At 51.7% G+C, this 16,233-nt stretch overlaps 1 protein-coding gene across 1 annotated transcript in view; it reads right to left on the bottom strand.

Moving 5' to 3' along the window:
- The window catches only part of ELMO2 (engulfment and cell motility 2), a 39,290-nt gene extending 28,659 nt beyond the window's left edge, over positions 1 to 10,631 (bottom strand). Inside the window, exon 1 of the mRNA XM_030309467.1 lies at positions 10,551 to 10,631. The gene's annotated coding sequence lies outside the window, so the exon portion shown is untranslated. The remainder of the gene's footprint in view (positions 1 to 10,550) is intronic.
- Positions 10,632 to 16,233: the final 5,602 nt, after the last annotated feature.

The raw sequence follows: 16,233 nt of genomic DNA, 5'->3' as shown, positions 1-16,233 counted from the left end.
GACGGGCCTCTCTCTCGCTTAACGAAAAAAACCTTCCTCCTGCATCCACCGGGCTCAGCCTCTCTCCTCAATTCATGCTTCGCTAACGAAGACCGCCCGGCCCTCCCGGAACATGCTAGCTGCTGCTAAGCTGTTATTCACTTATGCTGTCAACTGCTAGGCCCCGGCACAGATGTCAGTTCTCGCAGCCTGGGAAGCACACACTCCTTTGGTGAAAGGGGTCACGGTTCCTTCCCCTACACACCCACGAGTCTCAGAAAGAGGGAAGCTTCCACGACCAATGTCCTGATCGGGGCGGGCTGCTCCAGAAGTCAACTGTCGAAAATACCAGCATTTTCAGGACGTGGCAATGGAGAGATGGTTTTCAAAGTGCTTCCACCGGTTTTGCTGAGCCCTCCCAGCAGCCTCAGGAAGTAGGCGGAATCAGAATACTACTCCTGTCTGAAGAGGACCCAACTGGCGCTCAGAGGCCGGTTAAACTGCCTCAGTTCCACCAGCCCGTAAGTAGTAAAGGAGACAGAACCTGGGGCTGGCTTTGGCCAGTGCTCTTCCCCTCCCCGCTGAGCGAGCCTGAATTTTGGTTCGCTGGAACGAAATCAAGCCTGAAGGGGTTGCAGGGGGCCGGCCCGATGGCCCCTAAAAGCTTCTCAGCTCCAAGCAGAATTTTCCACATGCAATGTTTATGGGCCTAGATACACAATGAGCCTCTGGCAACTGTTCCCATTAGAATAGCTCCTGGCTGAGAAGCTCTGCTCCAGTGACACAGCACAGCAGGGGCGGTACCATGAATCTCGGGGTGCCTGGGGCAGGTATCCCCATCCTTAGTGGTAAATGTGCCAGAATTAGGAGGAATGACTATACAGTTGTGAGATCACTTTTTAAAACTGAGATATAATTTATATATCGTGTATATTTATATACGTGAAAGGCAGAGCTCATGTATATGCATGTGTGTGTGTGTGTGTGTGTGTATATATATATATATATATATATATATAATAGAAACACACACATCTCGGGGCGCCTGGGTGGCTCAGTCGGTTAAGCATATGACTTTGGCTCAGTCATGATCTCGCAGTCTGTGAGTTCGAGCCCCGCGTCGGGCTCTGTGCGGACAGCTCAGAACCTGGAGCCTGCTTCGGATTCTGCGTGTGTGTGTGTGTGTGTGTGTGTGTGTGTGTGTGTGTGTCTGCCCCTCCCCTGCTTGCACTCTGTCTCTCTCTCTCAAAAATAAACATTTAAAAAAGTTAAAAAAAAATACAAAAATCTCTCTATAACCACTGCCCAAAACAAGACTTGAAACATTTTCATCACCCTAGAAAATTCCCTCCTACCTCCTCCTAATCAATCCCCCACCTTCCAGCCCTCCAGGAGGCAACTCCTTTCTGACTTCTCTTGCCATACATGAGTGCTGCCTGTTTTTGTACTGTAAATACATGGAACTGAACAGTACGGCTTTCTTAGACCATTTATTACTTAGTTCAGTTCTTCTCTTTAAAATAAGGAGGCAGTGCAGGTGCAGCAACATCATTGGGCTGGGATGATTTTGCTGCAGAAGAAGGAACTAGATTTGGATCCAACGGACTCAGGACCTAGTCACAGTCCTGTCCCTAAGTGCTGTGGGGGGAGGGGATGTGTAGGCGTCCCTTTCACCCAAGTCTCTACTGTGAGATGTGAGTGTTGAACTAAACCACGTGTAAAGTGCCTCCTGAGTCTAAAACTCCATGATTCTAAAGTAGAACTTACAAACCCAAATGAAGACTGCCCAGTTCAAAGTCCTCGCCCAAAGAAACTACGCCCTTAGTTCAATGTGTTGCTAAGAAACAACCAGTATCTGTTAGAACTCCTTTCTGGATACTGTCTTTGGAGATAGTTCTCAGCAACCCTGCCCTTTCTCATCAAGTGCAGGCAGTCCGTTCATATTGAATGACACCCTCCCCACCGGTGCCCCAGCTAATGGGACCGAGGGGAACACTCAGCCTCAGCTGGACCAATCCAGTTCTTTCTCTTAAATTTAAAGACACGGGTTAAGGAAGTTGGATGACAATGGGCCCTGGATCAGAAATGTTGCAGTCAGCCTCACAGCAGGTACCCTGCCAAGCCAAAGCCACCAGCAAGTCAAAGATACCACGAAGCAAAAACCAAGAGCTTTCAGAGGAAGCTGTTCTGCAGGAAGAATCCGGAAATGTGCAGTAGATAAGCAGAGGCCACAAACTAGAAACCACAAAGTCCCAAAAAGAGATGGAAAAAGCCTGATGATTTCCCAGATTCCACGGCTCCAACTCCTACACTCGGGGTGCCTGAAATTCCCCTGGATCCTGCCAAAAAAACTCCTTTCAATGGAACTGGACTGCTTTTCTGTTCATTGCAATGAAAAAGCCTAAGGCTAAGTTTGACCCCAAGCTTTGAAGGAACTCTAAATGGAGGCCCAAACAGACAGCAGCATGACAGGCTTAAGATAACGGCACTGAGGGGCACCTGGGTGGCTCAGTCGGTTAAGCATCTGACTTTGGCTCAGGTCGTGATCTCACGGTTCCTGACTCTATGCCCTACGTCGGGCTCTGTGCCGACAGCTCAGAGCCTGCTTGGGATTCTCCCTCTCCCCATCTCTGTCGGCCCTCCCCCACTCACTCTCTGTCTCTCTCAAAATAAGTAAAGAAACTTAAAAAAAAAAACAACAACAACAGATAATGGCACTGAGCAGGCCCTCAATTAACACTGGCTGAATTAATGAAGAGTGAAACCCACTTAGGTAAGTCTGGTGTGTTTAAAAAAGACCAGTGATACGGTGACATGTACGTGACAGTTGTACGTAACAGTTAATAGGTAGACAGCCTCTTTATAGCCGATCACTCAGTTCTATGGCATTTCTACAGCTGATGCTCAAAGAACCCTGTAAATCATCCCTTCTTTACACAGATGAGGCAAGTGAAGTTCAGACCGGTTGAGAAGCTTGTCTTCCACACAGCTCCTTCCCACGCCTCCCTGCCCTCCCAAAAAAGAGAGAAATCGTATTAGAATTGGATCTCACGGCTGAGTCTTATGACTTCAAAGTTAGTTCTTTTCCCTCTACATCGTACTTCTTTGATGCTGATGATGTTAGCTAACAACTGCATGGTGCAGAGGTAGTATTCTGAGGGCTTTACCTGTATTAATTCATTTAATCCACAAAGCCACCCTGTGTGGCGTATTATTATCCCCATTTAAGAGACAATAGAGGCACCGTGAAATTAAGTACCATGCTCAATGTGACACGGCTAACCTTAATAATTAGATCCCAGGTAGTGTGGTGCTGTTTGAAGGCCATGTGAAAAGCAGGCAGTGCTGTACGTGGCCCACAGCAGGTGTCTGGAGAATTCTGGTTTTGCTGTACCTGTAGCCTAAGCACACTGAGGCTGAGAGACTTGTATAGCAAGAGCTCACTATTCCAACAGGTAACGGTTCTCCACTGTCTGGAGAAGGAGATCGACACCTCCTCGTGTGGCATTCGGTTCTTCATAATCTAGCCAGATCTTCCCAGCATACTTGGTATTTCTGTGAGGCAGGCCACGTTCTTTCATTTGTTTTCTTTAAAAAAAAAATTTTTTTTTAATGTTTTATTTATTTTTGAGACAGGGAGAGACAGAGCACGAGCAGGGGAGGGGCAGAGAGAGAGGGAGACACAGAATGCGAAGCAGGCTCCAGGCTCCGAGCTGTCGGCACGGAGCCCGACGCGGGGCTTGAACTCACGAACCGCGAGATCGTGACCCGAGCTGAAGTCGGACGCTCCACCGACTGAGCCGCCCAGGCGCCCCTCGTTTCTTCTGTACCCTTGCATGTCCTCCCCCTTCCATGGACGGTCAAAAGAGCTCCTATCCGAACATCAAAGCCCAGCTCACATGTCACTTCCTCTCTACCATTTCCCCACTTTTCCCTAGCAAAATGAAATTGGAGGGGGCCACTCTGTTCTCACAGCATTCTGTCCAGACCTCTACGAAGGCTCTCGTCCTGCTCCGTTACAGGTATTATTATTGTGGTTCTTGTACATACTATTACAATAGTTGTGAATTTACATGTCTCTCTTCCTCACTAGCTCCTCCCCCAGGGCAGGTACACCCTGTAGCTCATCAACCTGGCACGGCACCCGGCATACCGATACGGTTCAGAAAGGACCAGTGTCTGCACAGATCCGTCGGCTCTGACCTCCTCAGTTCCTACGAACCAGGCCTGCCTCTGAATGGAGAGGGACTGGCCAGAACTGTGCTGCTTGTCTGGCATTCCCTCCGCATCCTTCCACCTTCCAACTGCACAGTAGTTCCAGTGTTGAGAGTTTTGCCGTCATCTCTAACGTGAGAACGTGTCTCACCGGAAAACCAGATTTGGCGCCCCTGACGCTACCGACAAGAAAGGGGCGAATAACCCCCCTGGCTTCCCTCTCTGTTGGAGGCACCAGGAGACAGGAGAGTAGAAGCAGTAAATGGTCCGGAGCACGTTCCCGGACGAAGGGTCTCCTTGTGGGGAACTCTCTCAGTGCTGGCTTGCTTACTCTTCTCATTTTCATTTTAGAAAGGAAGTGGAAATTAGGTCGAAGCGATTCAGTAACATTGCAAAACTCTCGGGGTTATAAATAGCCTCTTGGTCGGCCGCTCAGCAGTGCTCCAGAGCTCAACACCAAACAGCCAGGATAAGGGAGCTGCAGTTCACATCCAGGCCCAGGGGGGGCAAAGGAGTGATAACACCTCTTCCGGATGAAACAACCCTGCCAGCCCTCACCTCCCATCCCCTTTGAAGTGTTACAGATGTAAAGCCGGCTTGGAAAAACTCAAAATGCCACAGAACGGGAGAGATGAGAGACGCACACACTGATCTGAGGAAGAGAAATCTGTTTAACACAGGAGAATGAAAGCACCGGGTTTCAAAGGCAAAGCTGGGGAAACGAGAAAAATCGTAGCTTCGGTGTCTCCAATGGAGCATTCCCTAAGCGGCTTCTGGAAGGTGTGTTTACAAAATCAACATTGTTACCAAGGGCCCCCGTGGAGCGTTGTCAATGATGGCCCAGGCAGTGACGGGGCCCCCCCCCCCCCGCCCCCTGCCGCCCCCAGTTCTTTTAAGGATAAGGACTGACATGTGCTTTTTTGTTCTCTTCTTTTGCTTTTGATTCAGTGGGGGCGACATGGGTGAGTCTGGTTTATGTTTCCTGCAACAGAGTCGGCCACACCAGGAAGGGAACGGGAGGTCACACCCTCTTTCTAATCAAAACCACAATCTCACTAGAGGCTTCTCCTTCTGAAATCTTCTCATCTGAGAAGTGACTCAACTTCCCTTAGTTCGGGCCACTGAATGAGGATGAGCTCTGAGGTGCAGAAGGGGGGAATTGGGTTGGCAGAGATTCAAGTTCTGCCATGCACTGCTCACTGCTAGAAACACTGAGAAGGACCGTCATGCCAACAGCAGCTGACTTTTTGGTTTTTTTTTTAAGTTTATTTATTCGAAGTGGGGAAGGGCAGGCAGGGGAGGGGCAGAGAGAGAAGGAGAGAGAGAGAAGCCCAAGCAGGCTCAGCACTGTCAGCACAGAGCCCGATGCGGGGCTCGATCTCACGAACCTGAGATCACGACCTGAGCCGAAATCAAGAGCTGGCCGGATGCTAAACCGACTGGGCCACCCAGGCGCCCCTGGCATTTCTTTTTGTAGAAATTTGCGGGACACTAGACTCACCCAAAAGCCACTAACCTGCAGCCAAAGTGCAGTGAGTAAGGGTATGGGAACTGGGTACCTGTCTGGGCTTCTTCTTCCTAACACCCACCCTAAGAATCACCTGGGTCTCCTCTTACCCCGCGGAGAATCACTGTGCAGCGTTCCTACGCTTACAGAGCGGAGTTTAAACTCCTTAGCAGAGCACTTGGCTCACTCTGGGTCCACGTGGCTCTTCAGGCCAGAACTGTCATCGCACTGTCATCATGCTAGTATATCACACCAGACCATCCTGCTCCCTCAAACATCATGCTCTTCTGAACCTGTGCTCTCACTTGAGCTATTATTCCCTCCACCTCGTCCAAGTGGCAAACTTCCGTTCATCCTTCAAGGCCCGCCTCACACAACGTCTCATCTGCGTGGCTTTCCTAGTCTTCTCACCTCAGGCAGAATTCACCGCATCCTCACCGGCGCTCCCAGTCTCTTACACAACCCTCCACAATCCCAGTGACTTGCAATTCTCTACGTGCAGCCTCTTCTCTTGCTACTCAAGTGTGAGCTGCACTCCAGCAGCAGCAGCACAGTCGTCTGGGAGCCTGCGGTAACGGACAATCACCCACTCGGTCGGAATCTGCCTTCTAACAAGACCCCCAGGTGGTTCGCATGCACGTTCAAGTCTGAGAAGCAGACTCCAGGCCAGTGGTTCTCAACCCCGGCTGTGCACCATCAATGCCCAGCCCACGCCACCGACTCCCCCTCCCCACCCAAGTGTTCCCAAAGGCGGTCAGGGTTAGGAGCCACGGCCAACTAGACCGTTAGCCACCCGAGAGCAGGACTCATCCGGCCCGCATCCACCCCCCCCACCTCCCCGCCTTCTCTTCCCCAAAGTTTTCAGCACAATGCCCAGCACACGGCTGGGCCTGCAGAATTCCACACTAAAAATACCCTCCGGGATGCCCCGACACCTAACTGCCTTTAAAAAGAGAATAAAAACACTAATGACAGAGGACTATTCATTGCCTAGAACTTTATAAATCCCTAACTATAGTCATCAACAAATTTAGAAGGGGGTCAGCGTTTGCAGACCACTTACCTTGGTTTTTGGAAACAAGACACTGAGATGGAAAATATGGACGAACTTTAAGAAACTGTTTCCCCTCAACAGACCACTGTGGTTGCAACAGGGCGGCAGAGCTTGTGCAGGGAGGGGGTGTGGTGAGCCGTGAAGAGTCCTGGGTTATGGCTGAAATCCCGGGCTATGGGCCCGACTCCTTCAATACCCACCATAACAACACAGCATTGTTCGTGTTGTAAAATCAGGCCAAGCCCTCTCATTTTATAAATAGGAGAACTGAGGTCCGGAGAAGCTGGCAAGGCCGCACCACCAGTTGGGGACAAAAGAAGGTCTTGGCCCCCCCATGTCTGGGTTAGGTTCCACCCCCTGCAGGGCAGGAGACCTGACTGCCCAGATTGGCGACGAGCACAGGCCTCTCTAGGCCTCTTGTCCTGATCTACGTGAGGGGGTCAGACTAGATGTTTTTGAGGCCTCTTTCCACCGTGACCTACTAGTGACGCGGTGTCATGTAGTGCTTAGGAGCTTATGTTCTGGAGTGGGACAGACTTGGGTTTGGATCCCCCTCCAACAGTTTCTGTATCTGTGAAATGGGGGTTAAAATCAACCCTACTCTACAAAGTGGGTGTGAATATTAAGTGGGATGATCTACGTGAATCATTTTAAGCATAATACCTGATAGGAGTAAGCAGAATCCCAACTGTGTGAACTTGAAGAAGTTACAAAAATGCGTTAACCGCGTTCCCCAACACGAAGCAGCCCGACCTGCCAGGCTGCAGGACATTGATGACAAAATGACAACACAGGTGAAGGCAATCGGGGAGGAGAATCAATACAAAAGGCAAAGCACCGCTGCTGCAGGTGTTCCATACTACTTTCTTCTAGAAGAAGCACCTTGGAGAGTTTTTTAGTCGCTTCCAAAGCAGGGGCCAGTGCAAGGCCTGGCACATAACAGGTGCTCAACGAACCTTTCCTGGTGACTCACGTTAAACCAGGATGCCCAGTGGGGTGACAGGTTCAAACGCCTTAACCAGCCGGGCAGATGAGGAAATAAGCCACGCAGCGTCTACGCAGGCACTGTGGCAGACTGCAAAGCACCCACCCACCTAAAGGAACTCAAATTCAACACTTTTAAGCACGTGACGCAGCTTGGCCTTGGCAGCAACTTTTCGGGCCCTGCACAACCACTGATTCTCTCTCACTCTTCATTGCACCACAGGGTGTCGTGCATATCATCTAATCAATCACCCTGTGATCTGGCCTCGTCTTTCCACAGTAAGCATCCTGAAGACGAAGGCGGTGACTTCTACTGCCCTAGGACAGGGCTGGCCTCACAAGAAGGGAAACCTCACTCAGTGAGCAACTGTGGACCGGAACAGCCACGCTGTTAACCCGAGCGTGGTGCTCCCAGCACCTCTGAAATGCTGCAGGGTGCAAACATTTTCTACCCAGCTCCGGGGACCGGGCCAAGTTGGTGTCCACTGTGCTGAGGTACAGTGACTAGGTCCAAGAAGGACTTGTCTTGCACGCTTTTCCTCCAACTGCATCAAAGATGCTTGTCCCTGAGCCACCCAGACAGGGGGCACCGATGCACGCCGACACACTACTGTGCATGAAACCAGACAGAATAGGCAATATACCCACAGGTGCCACTGTTCTCAAGTTTCGTCCCCACTCCCTGCACCCCCAAATTTGCATGGCACCTCCTACAGGGAGCACAGGGTATAGAAAGACCAGACTCCAGACGGGGTACTGGTCCTAATCTTTCCTCCTCTGCTCACAAACTCTAGCATGATCACCAGTAGGCAACGTAACTTTTAGGAGCCGCATGATTTTTATTAGTAAAATGCAGACAATAATTACCTTAGAAGAAAGTAAATGGGATTAAATGCCACAGGCAGGTGAAGCTTCTAGAACTGCACAGCCCAATATGGCAGTTCCTACCACAGTACTGCTCAGGTACTGTGTACCCTGAGCCCTGGAAACGTGGTTTCCACAAACTGAAATGGACTGGCCACAGGCAGAAAACACACCCCAGGTTTCAAAGACTTAGCACACCCGCAAAAATGTGAACTATTTCATTAATAGTGTTTTTATATTGGTTATGTGTCAAAATAGTATTATTTTGGAATATGTTAAGTAAAACGTGTTCTAAAAATTAATTTCACCTGTTTCTTTTTACTCATTTTTAACGTGGCTACTAAAAAAATTAAATTACATGCACTACATCGTATTTTTTTCTTCTTTTCTTAATGTTTCTTTCTTTTTGAGAGGGAGAGAGAGACGGAACGCCAGCGGGGGAGGGGCAGAGAGAGAGAGGGAGACCCAGAATCTGAAGCAGGCTCCAGGCTCTGAGCTGTCAGCACAAAGCCCGACGCGGGGCTCGAACTCACAAAAACTTACGAACCGCGAGATCATGAGCGGAAGTGAAGTCGGAAGCTTAACCGACTGAGCCACTCAGGAACCCTAGTGCATTATATTTCTGTTGGACGTCGAACATGACTCTAGCACAGAGCTCGCCACACAGGAAGTATTCCAACGTTGGCTTCTTTCTCCCCCTGACAGGCCGGCAGGTACCGTGATTCACGCCCCCTCCCTCCTGTCAAAGCCAAGTCCTCCACTCCCTGATTTAAAAAATATTTACGGTGCCTGGTCCTTGTGCAAGATGCGGGAGACACAAGGAGCAAAACCAGACACAGCCTTCTGGACCTTACTATCTGGATGGGAGGGACAGACATTAATACTTTCACAAATAAAAGGAAAACTGCAACTGTTCGAGTGTCATGAAGGAGAAGTGCACAGGGTGACAAAAGTGGGGAATTTGCCTGGAGGAGGAGTCAGAGCCCAGGGATGCGACCCGAGGAAGTGATACTTGAGTCCAGGTTTAGAGGACGGAGGAGAGTTTACTGGACTAAGCCAGGCCGAGAAGAGAAGCCCAGGCAGAAAGAAGACTAAGGACAAGGACCACCCCCCCCCACCCCGCCCCTCCAGGGCTTGGTATGTAGAAGGAATAGGAAAAGGGCCGTGTGAAGAGTACTGAACGGGAGGGAGAGGTCGGAAGGGCCAGATCTCCGGGGCTTGGACGAGGATCTGGGGCCGATCCTGCAAGAGGTGGGCAACTGGCCAGTTTTCCGCAGCAGTGTCCTGATCTGATGTGCACCTTCAAACATCCCACTGGCCACGGTGGAAGGCCCACAGCAGAGCAGCCAGAGCGCGTGGGGGCACCTCAGGTAGGACAATGCCACAGTTCAGGTAGGAGGCGACAGACGCCTGAACAGAGGGGGAGCGGCGGAGAGAAGTAGGTGGACTGGTGGCTGCAGAGCCGGCCGGCTCGACGGGGCGGGGGGTGGGGGGGACGAGCAGCGTGTGCTTCGGAGGCGGCGATGTCAAGAGAGACTCCAGGACTGCAGACGAGGGCCACCCAGCCCCACACACTCCCCGGGCTCCCAGCGAGCGTTCTCCCATCCCGTCCCTCCCCCATCTGCTCGCCGCGCCCGCAGGCTCCATCCTCCCACCCTCCTCCTCCCCACGCTCCTCAAGGCCCGGCCCTCCTTCTTCCCCACCCGACGCCCCTGCCGGTCGCAAATCTGCGGCCCGGCGGCCCCCGCAGGGCCGCGACCCCCTGCGGAACCTGCGCGCTGCAGCCCGGGCCCGCCCTCCAGCCCCTCTGCCCCTCAGTCCCCGAGGCAGATGCAGGCCGCAGCCTCCGGCCCCCTTCCCGGCCCAGCCTCTCCGCCCCGCGTCCCTCGGGCCAGGCCCCTCTCCGCGGCCCGCCGCGCCCCGGCGCCCCGCGCGCCCCGCACTCACCAGGGCGCCGACCTAGGCCCAGCTCCCGCGCCGGGGTCTCGCCTCCGCCGCTCCACCAGCCTCCGCCCGCTCGGCCTTCCCGGGATCCCGCCCCCGAAAGCCAGCCCGGGCTCCTATTGCTCCGCTCCGCCGTCACGCTGAAGTCTCTTTCTGTAATTGGGTTGTTTGCCCGTCACTCAAGAGGGGGCGGGCCCAGCTGCCGGGGGAAGTCCCCGCCCCACTAGCAGAGGGCCCTTAAAGAAACAGGCTTCCTTTCTCCCCACCCTCATCGCCCACCCCGCTGGCTGTGGGGTCAGGAGGAACGCGATTCCTCAGCAGATCCAAGAGGTGGCATTTTCTCCCCCAAACTTTTCTTTTGGCACAGCCTGAGAGTGAAGGAAAAGGTTTTGGTTCCTTGTGATAACTCGGAGATTGTGAGGGCTGAGCTGTCCTCTGGTGGCACTCAGCCCCATGCCCAGCGGGCATGTAATGCACACTCAACGGTGGAGATAACTGAGTGGGAGGTGACAGTCGTGTCAGAGGCTGTGAGAAGCCGTGGCTGCTCACCACCGAGATGGAGCTAATTATACCGGTACCCGGGGCTGACCGTGGGCGCTGAGCAGAGGCAGAGGGGTACAGCTCTGCTGTAGGATCAGTGGGGACCCGTGGGAGGTGGCATTTGTCACCGTACCTGTGGATCAGAGCAAGGCCGGGCACCCAGCCAAGACCTCGCTGGGCTATCTCCCTTTATACAACCCTGATGTAAGGTATTATGCCGCTCCCTTCCTTTCAGATGCGAAAACTGAGGTTGCCAGAGGGCCAGAGATCATACAGCTAGTGACTGGACAAGCAAGACGCCAGACTGTGCTGGTTTGATTCTAAAGCTTATGGTTTAACCATCTTGTCTCACAGATCCTTGCAACAATGCTGAGAAGCAGGTATTTTGATGTCCGTTTCACAGATGCGCAGCAGAGACTAAATAATGAAATCGATACTACTCAGAAAGCATGAAATTAGTGACTACCGTTTATATGGCACCTGACAGGGGCGCCTGGGTGGCACAGTCGGTTAAGCGTCCGACTTCAGCCAGGTCACGATCTCGCGGTCCGTGAGTTCGAGCCCCGCGTCGGGCTCTGGGCTGATGGCTCAGAGCCTGGAGCCTGTTTCCGATTCTGTGTCTCCCTCTCTCTCTGCCCCTCCCCCGTTCATGCTCTATCTCTCTCTGTCCCAAAAATAAATAAACGTTGAAAAAAAAAATTTTATATGGCACCTGACAATCTGCAAAGCAGTTTTACATAAGTTGTTTCCTTTGATTGCAGAAACAGCTTGGAACTGAAGGTAACTTTGTTGGTTTTATTTTACTGGTGAATAAACTGGTGCTCAGGGAAGTGGAAACTTAGTGTGAGCTGACATCAATACAGTCCCCGCAGAGATCCTCTTGGAACTTTCCACAAAGGTCCAGATAGTAAATACTGGGCCATACGGTCTCTGACAACTAGTCAACTTTTCTAGGTGGTGACCTGTGGCCACAGTTTGCTCACCCCTGGTCTGTGTCACTTTGCTGGGTATCAGAGTCTTTTATGGACCATTGCTTTGTGGGATCCCTCACCACAACTTTGTTATTATTCATACTGTTACTATTTATTGTTACTGTTATTATTTATTGTTACCGTTGCTGATGACGTCATCTCCATCATTTTACAGAGGCGGATATAAGGTTGGCATGGTTAAGGATTTGCCCAAGGTCAACACAGGAACCGGAAGCCGGATCCAGCTTTCCTCACTCCGACTCCCATCCTCTGTCTACCACGCTGCACTGTCAGATTCCATTACTTGACCTTGTGATGATGACAAGTCCATGGTGAGAGTCCACGAGGGTTCAAGGTGGGTAGCAGACCTCCTTCCTGCCCCATTGCAAGGTGGCAAGCCGTGTTTACCTTTACTTCCCTGGGCTCTGGGGAAAGGTAACGCCTGTAGTTCTCCTCCTGAGGAACATTCTCCTACTCCTCCCTGCCTTCCCCATTTATTCCAGCCCCTGAATACCTCTCCCTCCCCCAGCCCCCAGGGGGCTTACACTCAGCACCCTTGATTATTAAAGAGACATGGTCTCCATGTGGGCAGTGACTGTCGTGGCTGACCAGCTATCTGCCAAACCCTTCTCCCTGCCTTCTGCAGTCATGTGGCTGCCCAGCTAAACTTCACTGCTCAGCCCCACTCGCAGTTAAGGACGGCTGGGTTGCTAAGTTCTTGTCTAAGGAATTGGCGGGTGAAACTTCAGGCAAGGCCTTTACTCAGTAGGCCTGCCTCCTCCCTGCACTTTGTCCTTCTCGCCAGCTGGACCCAGCCTTGACCTTGTCATGATGATGATGTGCTGGGGGATGACAGCACCACAACACCGAAGGTGCCAGTGTCCCCAAAGGAGCACTTGGAGCAGAAAGCTACCTGCTGATGGGGAATACTTCCTCGTCACTTCATACTCTGATGTGCAAGCGAATTAATCTTTGCTCTCCATAGGCCATTAACTTTTGGGGAGTGGGGGGAATGGGGCATCTAGTAGAGCGAGCCCTGCACTTACACGGGCTGGGGTGACACCTCCTTAATCTTGTGCCCTGGTGCCTCACCTGCCTTGCCCTAGTTCTGGCCCTGTTCGGGCCACATGTATCCGAGGAATGTGTCACTCGTTTTAGCTTTATACTACTTCGTCCTTTTCTCCTGATATGCCAGTGCAGCTTCTTTGATTGCAAGTTTCGGGAACCAATCTGGCTAACTTCGGCAGAAAAGGAGTTTATGGGCAGGCTGGTGGCTAACTCACAGGAGTGACAGGAAGCCGAGAGCCAGGTGGGGAAAAGACAGAGACTGGAGATGCTGTGGGTGTTGAGGTAGTCAAAATGCATTAGCCCCGCCCTTCCCCGCCCCCTCTGCCCCTCCCCTTTCTAGAACAGATCTCTGTCTGATCAGAGTCAGTCTCTGAGGGGCACCTGGATGGCTCAGTCAGTTAAGTGTCCGACTTCGGCTCAGATCAAGATCCGGGGTCGTGGGTTCGAGCCCCGCGTTGAGATCTGTGCTGTCAGCACAGAGCCCGGAGCCTGCTTTGGATTCTGTTTCTCCCTCTCTCTCTGCCCCTCCTCCTCCCTCCCTCTCTCTCTCTCTCAAAAATAAATAAACATTTAAAAAAAAAAAAAAAAAGAATCAAAGTCCCTGGTGCCAGAGTTCAGTTGGCTGAGCTCAGTAACGTGTCCTCTCCCCTTAGCTAAGGAGGGCAGGCACCCTGACTGATGGCCCCACCGAGGGAAGAATTCCCCATTCCTCCACCTCTACCCCAGCTGCTACCCCTGGGCGGCTGAGGCCAGCTGCCTGTTTACAGGATGGGATCAAGTAGGAGAAGAACCTGAAGCTGAATGTCATGATTACATAAACCCAACACAGTATCTGGCCCATGGTAGAGCATAGTCGTTAAGAGGCCTGTGCCTTGTAACCAGACAGAGCTCTCTGTTACTTACCAGCTGGGTGTTCTTGTGTAAATTACTCGATCTCTGTGGGCTCGGTCTCCTCATTTGTACAGTGGGGATAAGAACAGCACTGTCCTTGGGGTGCCTGGGTGGCTCAGTCGGTTAAGCAGCCGACTTTGGCTCAGGTCATGATCTCGCGGTCCGTGAGTTCGAGCCCCGCGTCAGGCTCTATGCTGACAGCTCAGAGCCTGGAGCCTGTTTCAGATTCTGTGTCTCCCTCTCTCTGACCCTCCCCTGTTCATGCTCTGTCTCTCCCTGTCTCAAAAATAAATAAAACGTTAAAAAAAAAATTAAAAAAAAAAAAAAAAGAACAGCACTGTCCTTCATGGGCTGTCCTGAGAATTAAATGAGATGCAGTAAATGAACAAAACTTGGCACAGTGCCCGACATAATAAGTGCTCAGTAAATTGTAGGTAGTTTTTGTTTTTGTTTTTTTTAATTTTTAAGTCCCTTTCTCTCTCTCTCTCAAAATAATTAAATAGAGCATGAACATGAGCAGGGGAAGAGCAGAGAGAGAGGGAGAGAGAGGATCCCAAGCAGAGCCCTGATCAGGGCTCGACCCCACAAACTGCAAGATCATGACCTGAGCTGAAATCAAGAGTCGCACCCTTAACCAACTGAGCCCCCCCAGGGGCCCCAAATTGTAGGTAGTTTTAAAAACTGTAGTAGGCCTTCGATATGTATTTATTGTGTGAGTGAATTATCTATAATGTTTTCAGTTCTTCTGAAACCATGTCTGAAACTGGAGGGTATCGAAACACCCCAGCTCTCTAATCCACACACCGTCCACATTCGGGGAGTCTGGCATCCCCTCGGCGGCCTCACTTCCCAGCTTAGGGCTCTGGTCTCCATACAGTGAGTCCCTGTGTTCACCCTCCTCTCCCGTGCTCCCTTCTCTCTCCATTGACTCATCTGGAAAATCCCAACTCTGCTGAAACTCAGCTCACCACCTGTCCCTCACCTGTGCCCCCCAGCAACTGACGGGGCCAGAGAGAAGTACAGACCCTCTGTGGCCCAGGTGGGTCCTCCCCACTGTGGGGTAACCCCACAGCCCTGTACTTCCATGGCCTGTCCGGTCCCCCTCCCCCAGAGGCTCTCTCGTGTCTTCCTTCTCTCTTCTGCCTTCAGCTCCTCACTCGTAGCTGATGACACACTTGCGTCTCTAACAAAACAAAAAAAGAAGGAAAGAACCAATAAGGAGAAAACTCACATTTTCTCGCTGCCAAATCCACCGGCCTATCTGCCTCAGCACCGGAGAGCCCCGCCTTCTGTCCTGTTACCATAAAGTCACCTTCTCTGACCCCCATAAGGGCTACCCTGCAGGTGCCCCCAGATGGCGTCTCTTCTCACTCACAGATTTTGCGTCTGCAGGTATCCCGCCATCTCCCCTGCACCATCGGTGCCCTGTCGTGCCCCCCAGCATCCACCTAAGCCGTAAGGTGGCCCATCTTTAGACTGGCGGGGGCTTCCCCGTGGTCTACAAAACCCCAGATGATCTGGCACTGAACTACTTTGACTTTGCTCTATGGCCAGTCTCCCCGTCTTACAGCCTGATCGCCCATTCCTTAAACACAGTTTCTTCTCGCCTCTGTGCCTTTGCACGCGCTGTTCCCTCTCCTGGAGTGCTCTTCCCCCTGATCGTCACGTGCTTACTTCACTTTATCCAGGTCTGCTCTAAAACCTCCTCAGCCAGATCTTCCCTGACCACCCCATCTTCTTGAATGTACCCCCCACCAACCCCGCTCCGTTCCCTTAACCTGCTCTAATTTCCTTCCAGGTACTCAACTACTGTGTAGTTGCCCAATCCGTGGCCCATATTTTCTTTATTGCAGCGCTGAATAAACAAAGAAAAACAAACCATGGGTAAATGGAGGGTCTCTACGAATGTGACTCCTGTTATATACAGTCCCTGCAACCATACTGGAAGGTTTTCTGACATGGTGGCTCATAAATGTCAAAACCTATGTTTATCTGCTTAAAGAAAGAGAGCCAGTATTTACTGTGGGTCTGTGTCTTATGTGGGGGACTGTTACATATATATGATCTCATTCAAAGCTATCAGCTTTCTGTGGAGTGTCCGAGTGCCCATTGTACAGATGAGGAAGACTGAGATTTAGCGGTGCAAAGAACCTTGTTAAGGCCACACAGCTCGTTTGGTACCTAAGTCAGTCCGACTTCAAAGCCCATGTCCTTCC

This window comes from Lynx canadensis, chromosome A3 (assembly GCF_007474595.2).
Source record: "Lynx canadensis isolate LIC74 chromosome A3, mLynCan4.pri.v2, whole genome shotgun sequence".
NCBI classification, from domain to species: Eukaryota; Metazoa; Chordata; class Mammalia; order Carnivora; family Felidae; genus Lynx; species Lynx canadensis.
This window is presented reverse-complemented; position numbering and strand designations above follow the sequence as displayed.